This window comes from Manis pentadactyla, chromosome 9 (genome assembly GCF_030020395.1).
Source record: "Manis pentadactyla isolate mManPen7 chromosome 9, mManPen7.hap1, whole genome shotgun sequence".
NCBI classification, from domain to species: domain Eukaryota; kingdom Metazoa; phylum Chordata; class Mammalia; order Pholidota; family Manidae; genus Manis; species Manis pentadactyla.
In genome coordinates this window covers 28238510-28262430 of record NC_080027.1, presented here as the reverse complement: position 1 = coordinate 28262430, position 23921 = coordinate 28238510, and positions in this window count along the sequence as shown.

Below are 23921 nucleotides of genomic sequence, written 5' to 3'. Positions count from 1 at the left end.
GCTTTATTTTTGGAGCTCTGTGCAGCAGAGGAAAGCATATAGTAAGTTCTGCTCTCATCTCTAGTTCTTCATCACTAAGGGGCTGGTGAGAATCTGTGGTCATGGAACAGACTCAATGCTCATTTCATGTGGGTTTTCTGGGAGTTATACATTATTTTCATTCTACATGATGCAATCTGGGGTAAAGCCATCCATTTTCTGTTTTAGAAACTTTCATTACCAAGGCTATTCATTGCTTATTCAGTTACTCAAAGCACACTAATTATTGTGTGACCTTGAGCAAGTTGCTGGTTTTCCTTAAGCCTTAGTTTACCCATCCATAAAGCAACAGCAATAATAGTGTTTCTTAGCATTGTGAAAAATAAATGCAGTCATATCTGTAAAGTGCCTGACACAAAATGCTCAAAATGTTAAAATTATTGTTATTTAAAAATATTATAGTTCGCCCACATGCTATACTTGCTCTATCAAGACACTCATCTTACTTCATTACAATGGCCTGTTTATCTTCCCTTTCATACTGCAAGCTAGAAGAGCATTGGAACAACGGTTCGCAGTAATAACTTCATATATATCTAGTGAAGGAATTAATATCAGATTATTGGATATGTATTAAAGGATTTCTATAGACTATTTTGTTTCCCATCTGTGTTTTCTATGCCTGTTGGCTATAGCTACAAATAGCAGCAATTATTTTTAAACTCAGTGTTGGAAATGTGAGACAATGTCACGTGTTCACCAAACCATTTAATTTTCCTCCTTGGCACACAAAATGACTATATTTTCCAGTCCTCTTACAACTCGATGAAACCGTGCCAATGGAACATGGATGAAAGTAATGTACATCACTTCAAGTTCTGGCCACAACACGTCACACGTATCTTCCCTGCCCCCTCTACCCCCGTTTTAAAGCTATGAAAAAAGAGTTCAAGATGGTACAGGCAAAAGATGGAAAGAACTTAGATTCCCATGTCACAACTTACAGGAAAAGGACTCAAGAGGCTGTGATATAAAAGAGAAGTTATACTTTATTGGGTTAAGTGACTGTAATTGTGTAGATTATTTTTACCACATTTAGCCTAGTATAGACTGACAAATACACTGTTTTAAGTTGAGGGATTTTATATTACATTTTGGGGAGGCGAATCATTATATATATATCTTATATGATTAACAAAACTCCTCTTATGTTTAATGCTGATAAACTATCCCTTAAGATAGTAGTTCAAAAGAAACTCAGAATTTCCCTGTTTATTCTCTTTAGAACCCATATTATTCACTCACTCACTCACTCACTCACTCACTCATTCATTCATCAATCCCACTAACTGTTGATGAGTAGGGTCTACGGAGGGCCCTGGGGCTGCAGTGCTGAGCAAGACCCTCAAGCTGCCGTGTGACTGAGAAAGACAGGTCTTTTTTTCGTGGAGCTCACTTTATGTGGGGCATATTCTGTAGACAGTTGAAAATAATGAATTCATAATAAAATATCTAGTACTCCGGAGTGCTACAGTGAAAAATAAAGGACTTTGTCTTATGTCAATGATATCCCCAATATATAAGTACACCTGGCACATAGAAAACGCTGAAGGAAATGAAATAATGCAGGCTATTTGGGGAAAACACTGCCCTCTGACCTCATGTTCAGAGCTCAGGACATTTGTGGAGTCACATTTTATGGGTAAAGTATTGACTTAAAAAACAGACTCCAAACTAGGCACTAAGGTGTTAGATGCTTGTGCAATTGTAATAAAGCAGCTCTCAGACTTTGCTTTCTCTTTGTCTTTCTACTTTTATTTTTCATCTGTTTCACATTATTTTTTTTTTATCTCTGTCTTCCAGGCATAAACTCGGGCTGTATTTAGAGACTACATTGTGTCACATAGTATTCTGTTTGTTATTCTTTTCTTTATATTTATTTTTTATTCTCACAGTTTCATTATGACCAATATTTCCGTGGTCATACTATGAGTAAGAACAAGACTATAATAACAATATAATCTCTCTCAAGATTCCAGGTATTTAAGAGTTATTAGTGGATTATCTCTTAGGAGCTCCGTAAATTAGCTCTTTCAGCTACGAAATGGTTTTTTCTCCAGCTTCCCATTTTCTTCTCTGGCTTTGTGATCACATTCCTGTCACTTTAACACTAAATCAAGAACCACATTTTTGCTCCTGCTAAATGCATCACAGTCAAACCCTGTGCCTGGTGCTCACATGGCCACTTATGCCTCCATGATAGAGGAGGAACAGCAAGAACACCGCTTCTCCCCATGCAGAGGGCTGGCCAGTGCCTGGACAGGCAGTAAAACCTTAACTAGGACCAACCTTCCTCTGCTGCCCTACGTTTCCCTTATCCTTCAACCAAATCAATTCTCTCCTATCTCCCTTTTTAACACAAGTTGTTATCAGAAGTTTCCTTAGCTACTCACCAGCCTCCCAGACAATCAGTCTTGAATCTTAAAAATATCCTTAGTTTTTTAATACAGTTTCATGTCTTTTTGGAGCTAGGGTTTGTTCTTCTGGTATGCTGGACTGTCTTTGGCCCAGTTAGGGTACATAGCTGGCCCATAATGAGTCCAAGAAGTTCTTCGTATGTTTTTTCACAGAGGATAGTAACTTGAGCTTGTCTTTGGGCAAATGTGAGTCTAGCATGCTGCTTATAAATTTGTGTACAGGGGTAGGTGTGGTCCTCAAACTCAGATGCATTTCATAATTCACTGTGTAACTTTATAGAATGTAAGTGTATGGGGCCCCATCATAGGTCCTACACTTGAGAATGTCTATGATAAATACCGGAAACTTGTATTTTTCCGATTTCCTTGGGTGATTCTAGGCCCATTAACCCGCAGATTGCATTTGGGAACCGTTCTACCAGGGTAATGTAATACTAAGTGCATTCTACCAACATTTCTGAAGTCCTTACTTCTTAATAGACACCATGCTAAATGACGTGGACACAACTGAATTAATTAGTTTCTGCCCTCAAAATAGAATAGGGGGTGAGGTCTGAGATGTAGAGGAACAATTAGAATAGGACATGACAAGGAAATAAGAAGTCTCTGAAGCAGTCTCTATAGCTCCCCTCATTTTTCTCTCTCTGTCTTTGCCACTTTTTCCTGTTGGTCAGAGAATTGATCGTTAGTTTCCATGGAAACCAAGTTCACCTATTTTCTTAAGGAGTGTTTGGGTTGTTTTTCAGAAAATGGCTTTATGAGGCACAATTTTTATGAGCTTTCCTTTTCTCTTCAAGAGGACAATAAATCTAGCTGAGATTAAAGTGGAACTTACTCTATTTTCTCAATTTTGATTGTTCTGTAAGGCAGCTTTGAGTTCCAGCATTCATTTAATTTTCACTGATTAATTTTTTACATTTGTTTTCTATGTGTGACTGTGGTGGAGAAAGCTCCATGAAATCAGCCAAGCCAAGTCCAGAAACACCCTCACTGGATTTTACTCTGGTCACTGCAGGGGATCACAACTTACAGGACAGGCCATCCAGAGCAACTTTTAATTACTTTCTATATCTCAGAATAAATCCCCCTCTACCACCACACCACAACCCAACCTTTGCCATGGAAATCCTCTGCTGAGCCAGGGAACTGACAGGGGAGACAGCAGGAGCAGGTGGATAACAACATAGACTTGGGAATTAGATGACAGTTGAAACCTCAGCTTGACATGTACTGGTGAGGTTACTTTTGGCAAGCTCACCCTCTGAGCCACAGTTTCCTCATCTGCAAAATGGGGATAAGAATCTCTACATAATGGTGTTTTTGAGAGGATAAGATAATGTTCAGAAAGCATAATAAATGGTAGTCATTGTGGTAGGCAAAAAATGGTCTCCCAAAAACGTCCACACCCAAATCCCTGGAACTGTGCGCACGTTCCCTTATATGGGAAGTCACCAGATGGGTCCACATGCTCTCAAGGCAGAGAAAGAGAAATAGCTGTCAGTGGTGAGCTGGAGCAGCCTGGAAAGATTTACACCAAGAGAACTGCCAAATGCTACAACCAGGGATTTTTTTTTCCCCCCCCAGAGATCCTGGTAAGCATTTACTACCATAGCACCAGTTGGTTTGCAACTAGTTAACTAGGCTCATTCTACCCAAGGCCAACAAGGTCAGGGGAAATAACTCCTAGTGAAAAGCACCTTTATTTTAATTGTCTCTTCTAATCCTTATAGCTGCCCTAGAAAGGAGACACTATAATTCATGCTATAAAAACAAGGTGAGGTTCAGAGAGATGAGCGGACTGTCCAAGGTTACACCGCATGATGAAGCCAGGGCTCTTGCAGACATCCTGATGCCTAAGCTCTTGCTTTTTTCCTTTCTACATGGATGTCCAGCACATTGTGTGACATATCACTGTCCTGAATGAGTATGTGTTCAATAAATAGATGACATATGCCACCCACTTTTGGAACAGAAGAATAGAAAACAATTTTCCTTAGCCAATTTAACTTTCTTGAAGAAAAAGCCAAAGACTAAAATGGACTGTGATACTCAGCCCCAAACTAACCTCATGAAATGAGAAAAGAGCACTGCCTCCCCGTAGGTGCCTTTGTGCCAGGCAGCTTGCTAAGTGTGACAAAATCACATTCATTAGCTCCTCTAAAGCAACCAAAAACCCTGCCGATCGGCAATTATCATCCCCCTTTAACATGAAAATGTGATACTGAGAGGCTAAATATCTTTCCAAGTTCTTGCAGTCAGTGAGAGATTTATTAGATATTGAAACCCAGGTATGTTTGATTCCAAAGCCCACCTGGTCCCACTGTGCTACACCAAGAAAAAGCTGGGGGTCTATAGTTAGTCACCTACTGTTGTCCTGAGCACCCTTAAAACAGGAATTTTGTTATTTAACTTTCCAGAAACTGACTAGTACTTCTGATGTGCTCTGCAAAGTGCTGTTCTTTTGATGTAATGTCTGGAAAATATTTGAAAAGTGTAGAATGTGATGTTTAACAGGGATCGTTAAGAAAACCCAGAGTTAAAATCCTGACTCTTCCTAGTGGTATGTATGTATTAGGGCAAATTATGCAACCTCTCTAAGGTTTATTTCTTCTTTTGTGAAGCCAGAAAAATAATAACAACTTGAGAAGATTCTTTTTAGGATTAAAAGATATTATATATGCTGTAGCATATTATATAGGACCTCAAAAGCATGGTGGCTGGTCCTCTCATTGCTAGACCTTGCTCTTTAAAACTTACATCTGGCTAAAAGGAGAACATGAACACATGAATGGATCCCAGAATTATGTGGGGCATTTTAAACATGGGTTTTTACCATGATTCAACTTTATACAATAAGCAAATGAAGGAAAACAGTAATACAAGCAAAAATATAATAATAATATAAGCAAAACCAGATTGACTATTCTGTATAACTTTAGCCTAAGAATCTTCTAGTTGATGCCTTTCTGTATCATATTCTCCCTTGCACAATCAAAGGCATTGGTGATACAGCATTTCTGAACCATGCTCCAATATTTCTTTGAGATTTTTCTCCCAAGCCTCAGACTCTAATTCTACATGTTCTAGTGGTAGTGATTTCTTGATTTTACCATGTGTTAGAAGAAGGCTTTAAGAAAACGACTAGGACTCATATTTCTTCAAATGTTCCTTAAATAGTTTGTTGGTGAAAACATCAAGTGACTGCAGTTATCAAATCATGCTTCCAGAATAATGCCAAAATTTGGCATACACAGGCAAGGACAAATAGTTACAATTCTCTTTGGCTAATAGTAATTATAACATACTATCTGTTCCCTTTCTAGATATGCTCATCATGTGTGGGGAGGGGGGGTTCTTAGAATTGATGAAATACAGTAAATTATGAACAGCTAGGAAAAGGGGAGAGCATGTGATATTAAAAGGACCACAAGCATTGGAGTTAGGTGAACTAGAGTTTACATCCCGGTTGCACCACTGTCTGTGTGACCTTAGACATATTACTCAATGTCTCTGAGTCTCAGTTCCCTCACTGTAGAATAAGGATAATAATGTATACCTTAAAGGAAAGTTGGAAGGAGTGAAAGAGATCATATATGTAGAAGGACCATTTATACATTCTTCTTTACCTTTCCTTCTTCCTCAACTGCCTTTCTGGTAAACCTTCAAGAGCAAGGTGTTTAGAGGAAGAGAGCCCCCACATACACACCTGCTTCTTCTCACTCCTGGCACCATGTGAGGAATCAGACTTATCACTGCTCTTAGGGAAGGAGGAGGAATCAAGTTGGATTACTTCAAGGATTAAGTTGTCCTTGATGTAATACATTAGAACCAACTTTTTGTACTGTGGGGAAAATGGAAGTTTCTATGCCAGGATTCTAATCTGACCCTAAACTACTTGTTGTTATAACTGGCCTACTGCTAAGCTAACAACTTCCACACCCATTGGCAATGAGCTATTATTGACTGAGTTACTATATGAAGAATTCTGTCCAGTGCTCCGAGCAGAGGCAGGGACGGAGGTGGATTATAGATCTGCAGGGTGCTGTGTGCAGATGTGATTCTAGTGTTCGACCTACCTGCAGGAGAATAAAGCTGGGTATAAACCCTTTTACCCCAAGAGCATTCTATTGGCATTTCTCAGTCTTACTGAATCCACAGTGAACTTTCCGGGGGCTGAACCCTCAGGAAAGACATGCACATTTAGTCCAACACACTTGTTGCCTGAAAAGTGGCATTAAGCATGGCACCATCAGACTGAGAGGGAAAACAAAAGGAGGCATGGGCTGTGTCCAAGCAGATGCCACTGGCAAGTAGTGCTCTTTGCAAGCAGAGGGTTGCAGTCCTCAGACAAAACAGGTAACACCTCTTCAAGGAAGAGATTTCTCCCTAATTAGCTCTCATGTAACTCTAAAGGGAAAAGCACACAGAACAAGAAGCTTCACTAATAGCTTTATTTTCCTCTTATCAGCAATAGTTTTCAAAGTTTGAAAATATGGGTATTAAAAAGATTATGACCTTATATTGTTCTCCAAATGAAAGAACTCTTGGTCGTTAGGTCAGGAAACCACTGATGTGCCCTCCGACCAGCAAGTACAGAAGGAAGAAAGAAGGCACAGGCCGAGGAGGTCCTTAGCTCGCTCCCTCCTCCACCTGCCTTCTGACTGACTCAGGTGGGTAGCCTTGACTTCGCTGCAGCCACAGAGAACTGCTTTCAGTGAACAGCCGTGACCTCCCAAAGCACACATGGTCTTACCTGCTGAGGGTGAATTATCTGCTTTTTCCTGCCTACTGTATTTTATCTCATCTTTCAGGAATTAGCTTAAGATCACATCATCTGAAAAGCTGCTCCTAACTCGTTCAAGCTAGACTTTTTCCCATCTGCGTGCACACTGATAATAATATTACTAATGATACAATTTTTCAGCACCTACAATGTGTGAAGTTGTTTGCCTATATTATATAATATAATACTCATAACATTTCTGACACAAAAGTATTATCTCCAGTTTTATAAAGGAAGCACACAGAAGTCACGTAAGCTTTCCAGGCCGACAGCGTAACTAAGCAGCAGGGTCTAGATTTGAACCCAGGTTTTTGTGACTTCAAAGCCTCATGTTGTTTCTCCAACATCATACTTTCCCTCATATATGACACCATTCTACACCATATGTGTGTGTGCATGTGCCTATTTGCTTTTGTTATTTTTGCTGCTAGAATCTGTGATTCTTAAGGTCAGATATCATACCCTTCCTCTATATTCCTAATAGAGAGAAATGGACAATATTAGAGGCATGAGTATTTGTCAGTTATATTAACTGTATAAAAATTATATAACTTGGAATGTATATAATAAATATAGGTGATATAACACTATATTTTAAATTCATTTGACAAACATTTGTTAAAGACCATCTATGAACAGGATACTGCTCTAGGTATTAGATAGAGAAAGGTAAAAATGAAAAAGTACCTGCCTTCTAGGAGCTCACAATCTAGTGAAATTATAGAGAGAATTACCTTCATATATTTTTACATAACTTTACATAACATGAAGAACTATGAAATCATGGAATCTTAAGACTAGAAAAGACTTCAGAGATCAGTTAATTTAGGCTGCTTATGGTGCATATGAGGAAGCAAGGCTGAGAAGATTAGGTATACTGCCTAACATTAAATATATTTTAAAATTACACCACCTTCACTTTGCTATTAGTTCCATCTCATTGCTGCATATACTCTAAATCCAGGGTTGTGCAAGGAGAAATACGTGAGCTCACATGTTGTCTACCTTTTGTACCGGAAGACATGGCAGAACAGGATTCGGGTTTACACTTGAGATTAAACTGAAATAATAGTGAAGATAATGGGGACATCAAAGGATAAAGGATTTCAACAAACTAATGAACGAAGGAAGGCAGAGAGGAAAGTGTTGAATGCTCAAGGGCAGTTTTGGAGACAAGCTGAGGGGCTGCAGCCCAGGAGGAGATCAGGATGTTCAACTGAAAACTTGAATATTTCTGAGAACAGTGATGGCAGATACCACGTAAGACAGGACTGAGGACTGAGGAATGAAACTCACCAAGAGACTGCTTAAATCCCTTCAGTACACAGAAGAGTCCTCAAACCCTCACACATGTAAGCCCACAGTTGGGTGTTTTAATTCTCCAAAAAACTTGAAAGCTTTCTGTATAAAATATTTTGCTGTCCAGATGTAATTATTAAAATTTCTGGTTTTATTTCTTCTGATGATTACTTACACCATATATAAGAGTGCACTTACTATTTACTTCATTGTAAAGAGAAAATTACACTTCAGTGAACTATATGGAATCACCAATATTCAACCACTTTGACCAAGAAAAATGACAATTACATGGTTCAACCTTGAAAATAACCTTAAAATACACAAAAAACTTAAATATAACTTTAAATAAAGTAACTTTAAAAATTACACAAATACCAATGATTCCATAACATCTTCCTATGTTGACAGAAAGTAACTGCAGGAATTGGTGTGAGGATTTAATAATGTGGGCAATTGTTGGACCACTGTGTTGTATACTTGAAACCAACATAGCATTGTATATCAACCACACTTTAATTTAAAAAAACACACATATACCTATTTATTCTTTTATCTGTCATAGACCATATGTCTCAGAAAGATTAGGATAACACTCCCTTTATCTTCCTCTCAAGTTTCGCCGGCCAAATCTCTACTTTTCCTCATCAAAGCCAAGAGCTCCTCTATTTACTTCTGTAGCCATAGTTAAATATTTTAAGCTTTGTCTTTACATCAATTCTAAAATTTGAATCATTTGGATATATTTGAATCAGGTGAAAAATGTGGGTATATTCTAGAAGGTTCTACAGATTGGATGTGGGAAATGAAAGAAAGAGAAAAATCAGAGATGTCTCCAAGTTTTGGCTGGAGCCATTGGAATGATGGAGCTGCTATCAGTGGAGATGGGGAAGGCTAAGGATAGGGCAGACGCTGAGGTGAAGGTATGGTGCTTCTATTTGATTATGTTGAGTTTATGATGATTGTTAAAACTCTCAGTAGAGATTTCTTGTAGGAATGTGTGTAGCTGAGTGTGTTTTGGGTACTGCATGTATAACGGGGAATTCTCCAAATAAACTACCGTGTAGAAGATACAAGGGTGAAAAGATACATGATAAAAATGTTCTAATTTGAACCTTAAAAAAATTGAATCATAGACTATAACTATGTAAATATTGCAGAATATTGCATAGATAAGTCACTAATAAAAAAAAGACATTTTTATATGCTGCCAATAAGTGGCTGAAAAAATAAAACTATATATATATATATTTATTTAACATAACATTAAAAAATTAATTGCCCAGGAAAGAAATATATCTAAAATCTGCATGAAAACTCAAAAACATGATTGAGAGGTAAGCGATAGCAGAATATGCTACCCCAAAATAAGCCATTTTGGCATAAGAATTATTTTGAGAAATGGCAGACACAGGAGAAACTCTAAAAAATAGTAGAAGGTACTCTTTTGCAAGAAAAATTTGCTATAAAGGAGACCTGCATTTGTAAGGAGCCTCCCTATCTGAACCTGGAAGAGGATGACTAATCAAAAGAAAATCTTATCAATGGAGAAAACACCAATTTAAACTGCGTAACAAACCTTACCCATGTTTACTGTACTTTACTGGTTACCTCCCCACAACAGCCTTCCCTCCCACACACCTTTCTTCTTTTTTCTTTAACTAAATATGATATTGAAGCCAGAGTCTTAAGCTACCTCAGAGAGTCACTCATTTTTCCCCCAAGTATCTTCTATGTAAACATGACATATACATGTTAATAAACTTCTGTTTGTTTTTCCCTTCTTAATCTTTCTTTTATTATAGGAGCTCTCAGCCAAGAACTAAGAAGTGTAGAAGGAAAGTTATTTTTCCTCTCCTACATTCTTCTACTGCCTAAGTATCCATGAGAAGTACCTAGCCTTTAGTCTGTCTCTTACCATCCAGAGAAACTTTCTAAAATTCATACCTGATCCTTGTTATTTACCTGTTTAAGAGACTCCCATGAATAACTTAATCCATAGAATGAAGTCTAAACTCTTCAGAATGATGTCCAAAGGTTTCTAAATTTTCATTGTATTTTTATTTTTCCCAACTTCATCTCTCCCTAATGGTCTCCAAACAGGCTGGGTTCTAGCCATGATCCAAACTTCCTGGGCTTCCTGAATCACCAACATCCTTATTCCCTCTGTGCTAGTACAAAAAATGTGTTTTGTACTGATCCTCTTTCTTTTCTACTTAGAAAACTCCAACTTATTTTTGAGGAAAATGTTTTTTTCATTCATGAATTCAGTCACTTATTGATTAGTCATTTATACCAGGTGTTATATACTAGTGTATCCTCTCTAGGACTGGTCCAGTACAAAATGAAAATATGGGGCCTCTTGTTAAAAAATTAGTTAGAATTTCAAGATAAGAACAGCAGAACAACATTAAGCCGAGAATATAGGGCCCTGCACAGCTGCACAGGTCACACACTCATGAAGCCAGCCCTAATCTGCTCTCTCTTTCATCTGGACTACAATGGTTCACTGTGTGTCTAATGGGAAAAAGTAAAAATCCTAAACTTTTATTTCCTTTAAGAAAAATTACTGCACAGTAATACTGCACAGTAAAGTTAAGTCTTCTCTCAGGGTAGCCTTAGTACATCTGCATTTTACTGTGTTCCATTCTCCTCTATCCTTTTATCAGTGCAAAGTTACCAGACATTTAACAGACATCCCCAAGAATGCAGACACAAAAAGGAAATTCATGGTCTGATGTTTTGGTATCAAGGAAAAATACACACTTATAGTCCCTGACCTTGATCCCAATGATTTTTGTGTCATATTTATTACAGGCATAGAGGAAGAATGATATCAGTCAATGTGGTTGCTTACCGCTTGTTAATTAACCAGTGAGATTATGTGATTGGATTGTTCCTGCATTGGTGAGTGAGCTGAAATGAGTTTTACCCTTTGCTCCATTTACTGGCTAAAAGTAAGTGAAATTTAAGCACCACCTAAAGAACAGGTTTCTAGAGATCAGACTGGCCCTGTTCCTTATTCTTTGCTGGGCATTTCCATAATATATTTAAACTATGGATTGGAAACATTTATTCAGTTACAAAGGTCTTATTAGCCCAGTAAATGTGCTACCCAGGAGTTCAAATGAATATGAAGATTTTGAGTATATATATATTACATGTACATAAAGGGTTTGAAACGTGTCATAGAACACTATAGCTAGTCACCAAGAATGTAGAAGTAAACAGAAAGAATACACTTTCTTGTCTCTTTGGAGCTTAGAGTCTAGGGGAGAAATACCCTTCCATCTACAAAGCCCTTATAATACAATGATATATTTTTCTTTTTTTCTTCTCCCCATATGGCCCTTTGTACACATCTGAATAATACTCTCTGTCATGTGATATTGTAATTGTTCACCTGTCTACCATATTTGAGCTCCTTAAAGACAGGAGCCATAATTTAGATATCTTTTATCACTGATACCTAGCACAGCAGATTGTCAATGTCTATTTAATAAGGACTGCTTGGGTAAAGGAAAAACAAAAGAAAAGGGCTTCCAGAAGATGCTTGAATGGCTACGAGCAGTCCAACAACTCTGAGAACCAGCCACAGAGGAGGGAGCAGGATTTTGGCCAAACCTCTGTAACATCTTGGAAGCTCACTTTTTTATTCTCTCACTGTTACCCTCCATATCTAAAAAGTTTACTTGATATACATAAACCATCTCCATCTCCACTCTCACTATGATATTTATAGTAAGACTATCAATATTTCTCCTGGACTATTACAATAGCTGTCCACTCACTGGTTTTCCTTCCGCTTCTCTCAACTAAATCCATCCTCTGCAATGATGTTAGCAATCAATTTAAACTGCAATCCAACATGTCATTCCCCTGCTCAAAAGCTCTTTAGGGATTAGTGATTGCTAGCAAGGTTTAGGAAGAACATGGCCAATCAGATTCTAGTTGACCTAACCCTTCTGTACATCAGACCCTACCACTCACTTCCTGCTGAACTCTTTGACAATCCTAAACATTCTTGCACTGTTTCTTGACTTTGTACATTATCTAATGATATCTTGTATCTCCCATTTCTTTGTTTAGCTCAGTTCTACCCATACTTTAAGACTCAGCTCAGGTACCCATTTCTTAGAAGAAACTGGTCATTTTCTCCCCTAAGTCAACCCAACATCTCTCATTCTTGCACAGTATCATAGAACTCTAATAGACCTTATTCATATAGTTAAAATTATCTACTTGTGTGCTCAGTCATCCTGGCAGACTATAAACTTAAGAAAGTTAGACTGGCTTATTGTCTTGGGTGGTAGTGATGGTATTCATTTCATATTTAAACTTGGGGTGATAGTATTAAAATAACATTAAGTATGTCTACTGTTGTGTGGAAGTATGCTGGATGACTTACATATGAAATCCTTTTCTTCATTTAAGAATACACACACACACACACACACACACACACATACACACATATTTATTTATTCCCATACATCTCTATGAGGTTAGAAGATAATTTAGATAAAATGTTTAGTATTATGGAAGAGCTAGAACCATAAATATATTGAATTTTCTTTTTTTTATGGAAAGAAGAAGGGATTAAGTATCCTGATTATAAATGAGCCTCCTGGAGTGGCCACCAGTCATCAAGGTATTGAGTCATTTCAATTTCCGTAAAAGAAATGTGCTGTTTTGCCAGCACCTTCTGGCCCTATTTTGTAGGGTCAATGAAGTTCAACAGAAGTGGTTACTTGGAGAACAGAATGTATTTGTTTAAACACACTACACAAATTAGGAGATGAAAAGAAGTTGTAGGAAATAGGGAATACAGACTTGTGGTCCTTGTGCAGGGTGTGGAGGGAGGACAATTTGGCTCATAACAGCCAGACTCAGGGCTTTGCTTTGAGGAGCAACAAAAGAGAATGGCAGGGACCCCTGATATGTGTTTCAAATATGTGATGGGCAACTTAATTCAGTGCTCACATTTAGTATGTTTAACCCCATTTCACAGGCACACAGCTAGACCTCAGAGAGTCTCCCTGACTCCAAAGCTCACACGCCTTCCAGTGCACTGTCCGGCTTCAGGAGAGGAGGGTGCACTGCCTGTGCTGTGCATACATTTATCATTCCAGTCCACACAGTGAGCACAATTAGAAGGCTTAGTCTGTGCTGGCCGCTGGGCCACACAGGAATGAAACAGAGCACGCTGATATCCTAGTTGAGAAAACAGACTCATATGTATTATTCCTAAAGCAGACTGTGATGCGTGCTATACAGGAGAGTACAAGCCTTCTAAAGGAACATTTCCTGTACACACTATTACCTCATACATGTTATATTCTTCCACCATTTCTTCTAAATGATTTGTTTATTATTTTCACTTAATAATTCAGAAGCCTTTTAAAAAATGTCATTCCTTTAGATAAATATGTAATCAAGGCTGTACCAAATACTGAGGGAGATGAAGCAAAGTGTAAGATTAAATCCTTCTCATTAGGATTCGGTGAAATGGAATGATATTAAAGACAGACAGACCTGAATTAAAATCCTGGTTGAGCCACTCACCAGCTGTGTGACCATTTGTTGAGTCACAAGCTCCCTGACATTCCATTTCCACCCAGACGTTTGAAAGGGGACCATGACCAATGGGCCATAAATCCTTCTCCAGACACCTTTTCAAAGAGTCTCTCATACTCTAGCACAAGATATCCATACCAAAAGTAAACTGTACTGTACATTTTGAGGAAGACAAAGTCTGATTTGAAATCAGAAGAAACAGTGTTTGCTGGAATCTGGGTCAACACATCTAGGAGAAAGGAAACCATTTCAAACTGGGCACAGACACATTACATCAAACACACTGCTCTCTGCTGAGAGTTATGGCAGAGACGAGTCAGAGCCTCCAACTCTCCATTAATCTCAAAACACAGCTGCTGAAAAATATCCAAAGCAAGTCTCCTGTGAACATTGAGCTAGGGAACAGAAAAAGAAGAGAGAATTTGTTGTCCTTTCAATCAGTATTTCCAGGCTGTGGAACAGAGGAGTCATCTCTAAGGCAGACAGACAAGATGTGCATATTGTGCACGTAACTTATTCTATTGACCATCAATTTCTTCCTTTGTCACCTAGGCTGGTATTACCTGTGTTAAGTGTCTTTGTGAATATTAAAGAGCCTAATATGCATAAACTATGCAGCAAAGAGCCCCACACATGATAGGCACTCAAAAGATCTAGCATATTCTGCTGCTCTGTATTCAGGTTGGTTTTATCCTACTCTAATTGCTTCAGGCACTAGAGTGATTCTTTAATAGTTTATATGCTTGTGAAATGACTTCATACATATTTTTTACTTGAAGCCAATCTTACTGATCTTTTTGCCTTTTAAATGCAGACATCTGAGAAGCTCAATAGCTTATTTTTATCATACATTGGCAAGTTCAATACTTTTAAGGAAAACAGAATAAACATATGTAAATATGCATTTAAAATAATTCTTTCAAAGACAAATGTGAATCATAAACAAATATCTGCATCTTTCTTGGTAACCTTTCCCACATGTCTGAAATCATGGAGCAGCCAATATACCTACTGACCCCGAAACCCTACATGCTGATATTTTTATTAATATTCCATTTGGGAAGATGGTAAATATTTTACTATTGTGGGTTTTTGCAAACACTGGTATTTTTTATGCCTCTGGAAATTTCTAGCTTCTAAATATTTCATCTTCTTGAGTAGCATTCAATATATGAAATGGCATTCTGCTGCCAGACTTCCCAGATCTTAAAAACCTAAAGGTCTTAAGTTAATATTAAAGTTTAAGACAGGTATTTTTTATTTATTTTGTAGGTTTGTTGTTATTGTTCCTTTTTAATGAAATTGAAACGCGGCAGAAATGTCAATAAATGGAAAGGTTTCTCTCCAAATTACTAAAAGAAATGTACACATTTGCCTAAATTTTGCAAGGATTTGCAATTCCATATGGAATTGTTTTTGTGACTTGAAAATGAAGGAATAGCTTTAGAATTCACTCAAAGGCAAAACCACCTTGCCTGGGTAAATGCCATGAATGGTGTCCTTTTCCATTTTTAATGAATAAATGGAAAGGATATCTCAAAGTAATTTTCAGCCCCAGTAGAAAATAGCCTTTCTTGCCTTTTAAGACAATGAGAGGAAATAGATTGATAAGTCAGAACACAAGGACTGAATAAGAAACTGACAACAGGAGAAAGGGAAGGTGGATCTTGACACATGACTCAGAATTCCTGCCATGAAATGATTACAGATAGTCACCATGAATCTGTAAGGACTGACACTAGAAATCGTATCTATTTGCCATGTCAGGATTGAATGATATTTAATTTTTTTGTTTATGGATCTTTGTTATATTCCCAAGAGGAAAAAAAGAGAAATATGTCAACTCTTCCACTGGATAGATGAATAACCACCAAGGGCTACCAGCTCAGTAGAGTCAGTAAGAGTTGGAACAAGATCAAATGAACATCTGACCTTGCCCAGAGAAAGGCCTCATCAGGCTCCATGACCCTATTCAGTCTCTATTCTCCAAATGCACTACTCTTTCATTTCTCAAATATACCACACTCCCACCAACCACAGGGCTTTTGCACATGCTGTTACCTTTATGGTGAAAATCTTTTCTTCACCCTCCTGCCCCCTACTTTTTCCCAACACACTTCCAGTTCTCCTTGTATTTCAGACCAATCAACTGCTCAGAATCACTTTTCCTGAATTTCCTCAATATACTGTGAAAGTACAAATCTGAGGTGCAATGTCTTATTTGCTTTCAAGTTTCAAAATGAATGTCTGCTTCCCTTCTGGACTGGTTTTGCTCATCATTGTATACTTCAGCACCATGTTTAACACCTGGCACATATTAGGTGCTTACTAAATATTTGTTGAAGGACTAAATCAATTAATAAAATGTGCACATTTTCAGGGTTCTAATGAGGCATGCTGTTGTTGTCTCGATGCCCATTTTTTTTTAAGTTAGTAGGGTGGGGAATGTTCATTTTTCACTGGTTTCCAACTATGTTTCTAGGCTTTTTAAGGGGCCCTTACTTGAATAATCACTATAATATTTTCTGTTACTATATTCCACCACAGTGAGACTGTAATTAAGACAATATAGCAGGAGAAGGTGTTACAAATGGGGTCACAAGACAGGAGTTTGAAGTAAAGACCAAGAAGCTCCACAGAGGGTAGCATGACCCAAATATAATCCCTGCTGATGATGACATTATTGCTTCCTGTTCAGGTATTTCATCTGCTGGGGACTTTGTTTAATGCAAGTCCTCTCAGGAATGATGCCACTGTCACTAACACTTAGACAGGAATTAGGTTACCTGTGCACATTGGCTGATGCTAGACATTTATATGGCGGCAGATAATAATTAGAATCTGGGAACAATGGCAGGAGTTGCCTGAAGAAAGAATAAAGTTCCCATTGCCAAGGATATTCAAATAAAGCTGGATGTCTACTTGTGAAGAATGCAGTGGAAGGGACTACAGCACTGGGTACTGAGATAGAGGGATGGCCCTAAGTTTCCTTCTGACTGTAAGATGCTCTGAGCTTCAGGCATTCTGGGGAACTGGAAAGCAATGCCTTTCAAATGCAGATGAAAGGCAAAGAGGGAAGAACCTGGTGCAAGTCTGGAAAACCAACATTTGCTAGTTAATGACTTTGGCAACAACTTAACTTCTCCAAGGCTGTTTCCATTTCTTAATAATAGATACTTGAAAGGTTTTAGAATAAAGAAGAGAGAAGCTATAAAATTTTATGTAAACGATATAGTACTATGCACATGCGTTTTGCTACTTTTATATCAAGAAAAACTCCTATATCTTCATTCCATGCAGTTTCCATGTGTTGGAAGGGAGGTTTCAGGACAAGGAGCAACAGGGAAGGGGCATCAGTGTTCCTCCTTATCCTGATGTTCTGAGGGCAGAAATGGAATTGAATCACCCAGGGCACTTGGATTCCCCTATGAGTTAAGGCATAGCTTCCTTCTTGAAACACCAGAGGATAACCTCTCCATTGCAATCTCTCAGAGTGAAAAAAAAAAAAGTTCACATAGGATATAATTGTCAAACGTCCTGCAATTAGCTGCATGGTTTGTTTAGGCTTCTTTCTTGTAAACGGTGATTATTATGAAAACAATATCAAAGCAAATCTCTCTTTCACAAAATCTCAGTTGTTCTACCTCTGCAACAGGCTCATTCCTCTCTTTGTACTCCTTCCCTTCTTCCCCATGATGATCCCATTACTCACTCATCCAACAAATATTTACTGAGCCCTTGTAGAGATACTGAGCTAGATGCAGAAATATTATGGTGAGCAAAACAGAAGTGGTCACCATGCCATAAAGCTTACATCTCTACTCTGGGTGGTTAGAACTCAAATGTTTCTAATTCATGTGCAAACTTTGATCTCCAGTGACTTCTCAGAGCCCTGGTAATTGTTCTTTGCCCGGGCTTTCAGAGTCTCCCCTCTGTTCAAGTATAGTTTAGTATTCACTCAAAGACTAAATGGGAGTCTTATCAGTAATCCAGAGCTCTTTCTGCTCATCTCCTCTAAAGCACCCTGACTGCAAATTCCAGTCCCCACACAGCATCTCCAAACTGTTTCCTTAGCTCAGCAAGATACCAGAGCTCTTCCCAGTTTTCTCTCTGCAAGTGCCTCTGAGAAGAAAGATGGAACAATCATGAAGTTGACCTCATTTGTTTACCCGAATTGGGATTATGGTTCTGTTCTGCCTGTTGTATGATGCCTGAAAATATGTATTTTTTCATATGTTTTATCCATTTTTATAGTTGTTTATGACTAAAGGGCTAGACCGTTACTGGCTATTGTATCATGTCAGAATTAGGAGTCTTCTCTTTCCCATGAATATTTTAAAATTCAAATGAATGAATAAAGCTTTAAAAAGATAGCAGGTTGCTCCCATTTTCACAAATGTGCTGGATTCTGGCATTTTTAAGAGTCCAAACTTCCAACTAGTTTGGTTAATGAGACTTCTGGGTCGAACAAATATAGCACTTATCAGTTACATGAATTTTTTAAGTCATTGAATGTCTCTGAGGTTTTGTTCACATACCTTTAAAATGAAACCACAAAATACTACCTCATAGTTGTGAGGCTTAGAAATAGTGTTTGTAAGACACATGAACACAATTTTTGACGCATGATAAGCACTCAACCAATGGATATTACTTTGACATCAAAAGTTAAAATCTTCAGTGCAGTGATACTTAAAAAACATTTTCGTTATTATTAAAACAGGATATACACATAAGAAAAAGAATCTAACCAATATGAAACTTATGCATAAGTGTCTACCTGCCATCCCAGAGCTCCAATCTTATTTCTGAAATTCATATGTATTTTTCCAAATTTTTACCATGGCTGCATAGATAAGAGTGTCTGTAGCTTCTTCATATTTATGCAAACAGAAATTTTTTATAGACCCTTTCTCTACTCTGCTTTTATTCATTCAATGATTTGTTTTTTGAGGTTCATTCATTTTAACACATACATGTACAACCTCATTCTTTAATATTCCATAATTTCTCTTTGTACAGATGTAACATAATTTATATAAATACTCACTATTGGCAGAATCTAAGTTATTTTAGATTTTGTTTTTAAAACAAAGCTCTAATAATCATTTTTGTATGTATATCCTTGGGGTGAATATGACTAGGTAAATGTCTAAAACTAAGATCGCTAGATTAAATAGTTAATGTACAGTTTGACATTCTGATCAATACAGCTGTTTTCTTCCAAAGTATTTCTCAATTTACATTCCCACAAACAGTGCTTATTTCTCTACACCATTCCCAGCACTATGTATTATCAAACTTTTAAATATTTCTCATTTGATGTGAAGATAATCCTAATATTTTAATCTGCATTTCTATTATTATGACTTAAGTAGACATTTTCATTTGTTTATGATTTACTTGTATTTCTTTCTATCTAAATGGTCTGTTCTTAATCTTTGCCCCTTTGCTGTTTCTTTTAAATCAGTTTGTCTTTTTTTTATTGATTTGTAAGATATTTTAAGTAGAATCAAGAGATTATTTCTTTGACACAATTATTGACTTTTTTCATATAGAGGTTTAAGTTATTTTTGTACACTTTGCTGTTTTATTTGACCTATCTTTTGGACATTTATTTCCCCTTGGAAGTTTAAAATTTTTATACAGACAGTATTTCCAACCATTTATGTTATAATTTTCAGATATTGTATCCTTTTCCCTATTCCATGATTATTTAAAAGTTATCTTACTGGAATTTTTTGATACTTCTACTTTTCAAATTTCCAACATTAAAATTTTTTATTTACAGGCAATAGACTTTTATATAAGGACTGATACAATATTTTCTTTTTTAAAAAAATACACCAGTCATTATACAGTCAGTTGTCCCAATGTCCTTCTTTGAATAATTCCATTTCCTTAGTGACTCATGGGAAATCTGATTCAATAATACATTTCTGTTTTCCATTTTGAATGCTACATTTCTTCTACTATAATTTTGGAAGTCTTTATAAATCTAATATAGTCGTTAAGTTTGCCAACACTTGTCTTCTGTTGGAAACTTTAATACATATATGCACATATAAATACATATAATACATATGCTGTGTTAGAAAATGGTGTCTGATTTACTTATTCAAACGGTCCATCTAAATTGTTCACAGTATTTACAGGAGTCCTCATATTCTTTCTTTCTCCTTTTAAGACTAAAATGCATTATGTAACAGGAAGTCCAAATCATGAGACTTAACATGAAGTCTCCTAGGGAAAGCTTCTGCCTGGTCATACAGCAGTTCAAAGTGATGCCTTGCTCATGAGAGAGAATGAAACGTGTGTGCTCAAATGCAAGTGTGATTGGATTTACAGATTAACAAAGTGAGAAAGATCAAAGCTCTGTTCTCAGACCTACATGCCTAGAGCTTGCCCTTGTAGGAAAAATTGTTCTGTGCCCCTAATCTTTCTAATCTTGACCTCACAGAAGGGGTTTTGTACTTATAAAAATGTCATCAGGATGCAAAATTCAATCTCAGGCCACATTCCACTTTCTTAACACTCCCCTGGTGACTAAATTGGCAACTCTATGGAAATTTCAAGCCTCAAACAAATTTCTAATTCCATTAAATTGGTATCCAGCAGAGCACATGGAGTTTCGTGGTTGCTAAAGAGAAGACTAGACCCACATACTTACTCTTAATTAATCACAGCTCCTTTTTCACAAATTAGGGACCTTGTTCTCATAGTTATGACTTCAGTGCCTAGCACTGTGGCTGTCACACAACAATTTGCTGAATAAATAAATTTTTAGACTCAAAGGAGTTGCAGTTTTTGTGGCTCTAAAATCCTAAACCACGAACACATATTGATTCAGCTAAAGGGAATGTATGGGAGGTTTGAACCTGACAATATTTAGGCAGATAATGAGGATCTCACCTTAGTGACTCATGTTATTTAGGGACTATATTGCCTTAACTAAGATGGTGAGCTCTTTTTAATCCTGCATGTTAAGAAGACTAGAGCATTTAGAAATGTTTGTTTTATTAGAGAATTCACCATGTATGAATTGCCATTTTAGAAAAAAATTATACTGCACCAAAATGCTGACAAGTGAACACTACTTAACCTTATTGAAGCAGGGGATGCTCCAGTGTATTCCAATTCCTCAGGGTCAATATAATACCATCACAGATCTGCCTGCTCACATATGTCCCCTTGCTTCTACCATTATTCTATATAAGAATCATTTACTGTATCTGAAGTTCCTGGAATGAATAATATTCTTTACCTTTGGTTCTTTGTTCATGTAAGACTTCCTTGGGAAAATTTCATGACCTTCTTTTCCTTTTCATTTAGCCATTCCTATTAGTGTTTAAAGATTAACATAGATGCGATTTTTCTGGGATTACATCTTTTTCTTATATTGAAGCATGTACAAGGAAGTGTACAAATCTTAGCATATGGTTTGATGAATTTTGACATATGTATAAATTCATGTAACCATCATCCAGATCAAGATATCAAATGTTCCACTAATTTGTTTTCTGAGATGATATCTAGACTTCCCAAAGTTTGGTTCCAAGCCCTTTTTCCTATGTACCCCCAGAGCACCCATGTTTACTTCTCACAATTAAGGCAGGAATTCATAGTTTTCTCATCTGTAATGTATATTCACTGTCCTCTTTTTCAGCTGAGCCAAGATGGAGCTCCAGAATCCTCTATTTTCAATAATTTTATTGAGATATAATTGACATACTATCTATAAATCTATATCTATATATATGGTTAAACTGTATGATTTGATAGATTTTTACATATGTATATACCCATGAAACCATCACTAAAATAAAGGTAATAAATATATCTATCGAACACAAATATTTCCTTATACTCCTTGTAGTCTTTCCTTCTGCCTTCTTAACCCTGACTCAAGTGTGGAATCATATACTATATACTCTTTTATTTTTCTAGCTTCTTTCATTCAGCAAAATTCTTTTAAGATGCACTCATATTGTTGTGTGTACCAGTTGCTCGTTATTTTTTAATTTGCAAGTCACATATTTGATAAAGACCCCATTAAGAATATATATAACGGATTCTCCTTTCATTTAATGTCTTTGTCTGGGTATCAAAATTATGTTGGGTTAAAGTTTCTCTTCTTTTTCTAGTTCCTTAATGAGGGAGGTGAGGTCATTGATTTAAGACATTTAGTCTATTCTAACAGGCATTCTGTACTATAGCATTTCAACATGTAGTTGAATCTTTACTTTTTGTTTTTTAATTCCAGTCTGTCAATCTCTGACTTTTAATTTGAGTGTTTATACTACTTATATTTGGTGTGATTATTGATGTTGTTAGGTTTATTTATTTATTCATTTATTTTTTATTTTGGTATCAGTAATACACAATTACATGAGCAACATTGTGGTTACTAGATTCCCCCATTATCAAGTCCCCACCACATACCCCATTACAGTCACTGTCCATCAGTGTAGTAAGATGCTATAGAGTCACTACTTGTCTTCCCTGTGATATACTACCTTCCCCATGCCACCCCCAACATTATGTGTGCTAATTGTAATGCCCCTTTTTCCCCTTATCCCTCCCTTCCCACCCACCATCACCAGTCCCTTTCCCTTTGGTAACTGTTAGTCCATTCTTGGGTTCTGTGAGTCTGCTGCTGTTTTGGTCCTTCAGTTTCTTCTTTGTTCTTATACTCCACAGATGAGGGAAATCATTTGATACTTGTCTTTCTCTGTTTGGCCTGTTTCGCTGAGCAAAATACCCTCTAGCTCCATCTATGTTGTTGCAAATGGTAGGATTTGTTTTCTTCTTGTGGCTGAATAATATTCCATTGTGTATATGTACCACTTCTTTATCCATTCATCTACTGATAGACACTATATTGCTTCCATTTATTGGCTATTGTAAATAGAGCTGCGATGAACATAGGGGGCATATGTCTTTTTCAAACTGAGCTGCTGCATTCTTTGGGTAAATTCCTAAGAGTGGAATTCCTGGGTCAAATGGTGTTTCTATTTTTAGTTTTTTGAGGAACCTCCATACTGCTTTCCACAAAGGTTGAACTAATTTACATTCTCACTAGCAGTGTAGGAGGGTTCCCCTTTCTCCACATCCTCGCCAACATTTGTTGTTGTTTGTCTTTTGGATGGTGGCCATCTTAACTGGTGTGAGGTGATATCTCATTGTGGTTTTAACTTGCATTTCTCTGATGATTAGCGATGTGGAGCATCTTTTCATGTGCCTGTTGGCCATCTGAATTTCTTCCTTGGAGAAGAGTCTGTTCAGATCCTCTGCCCATTTTTTAACTGGATTATTTGCTTTTTGTTTGTTGAGGTAATGAGCTCTTTGTATATTTTGGATGTCAACCCCTTATCAAATATGTCATTTATGAATATATTCTCCCATTACTGTAGGATGCCTTTTTGTTCTACTGATGGTGTCCTTTGGTGCACAGAAGCTTTTTAGTTTGATATAGTCCCACTTGTTCATTTTTGCTTTTGTTTCCCTTGCCCGTGGAGATATGTTCATGAAGAAATTGTTTATGTTTATATTCAAGAGAGTTTTGCCTGTTTTCTTCTAAGAGTTTTATGGTTTTATAACTTACATTTTGAGTTTACTTTTATGTATGGAGTTAGACAGTAATCCAGTTTCATTCTCTTGCATGTAGCTGTCCAGTTTTGCCAACACCAGCTGTTGAAGAGACTTTCATTTCACCATTGTATATCCATGGCTCCTTTATCATATATTAATTGACCATATATGCTTGGGTTAATATCTGGACTCTCTATTCAGTTCCACTGGTCTGT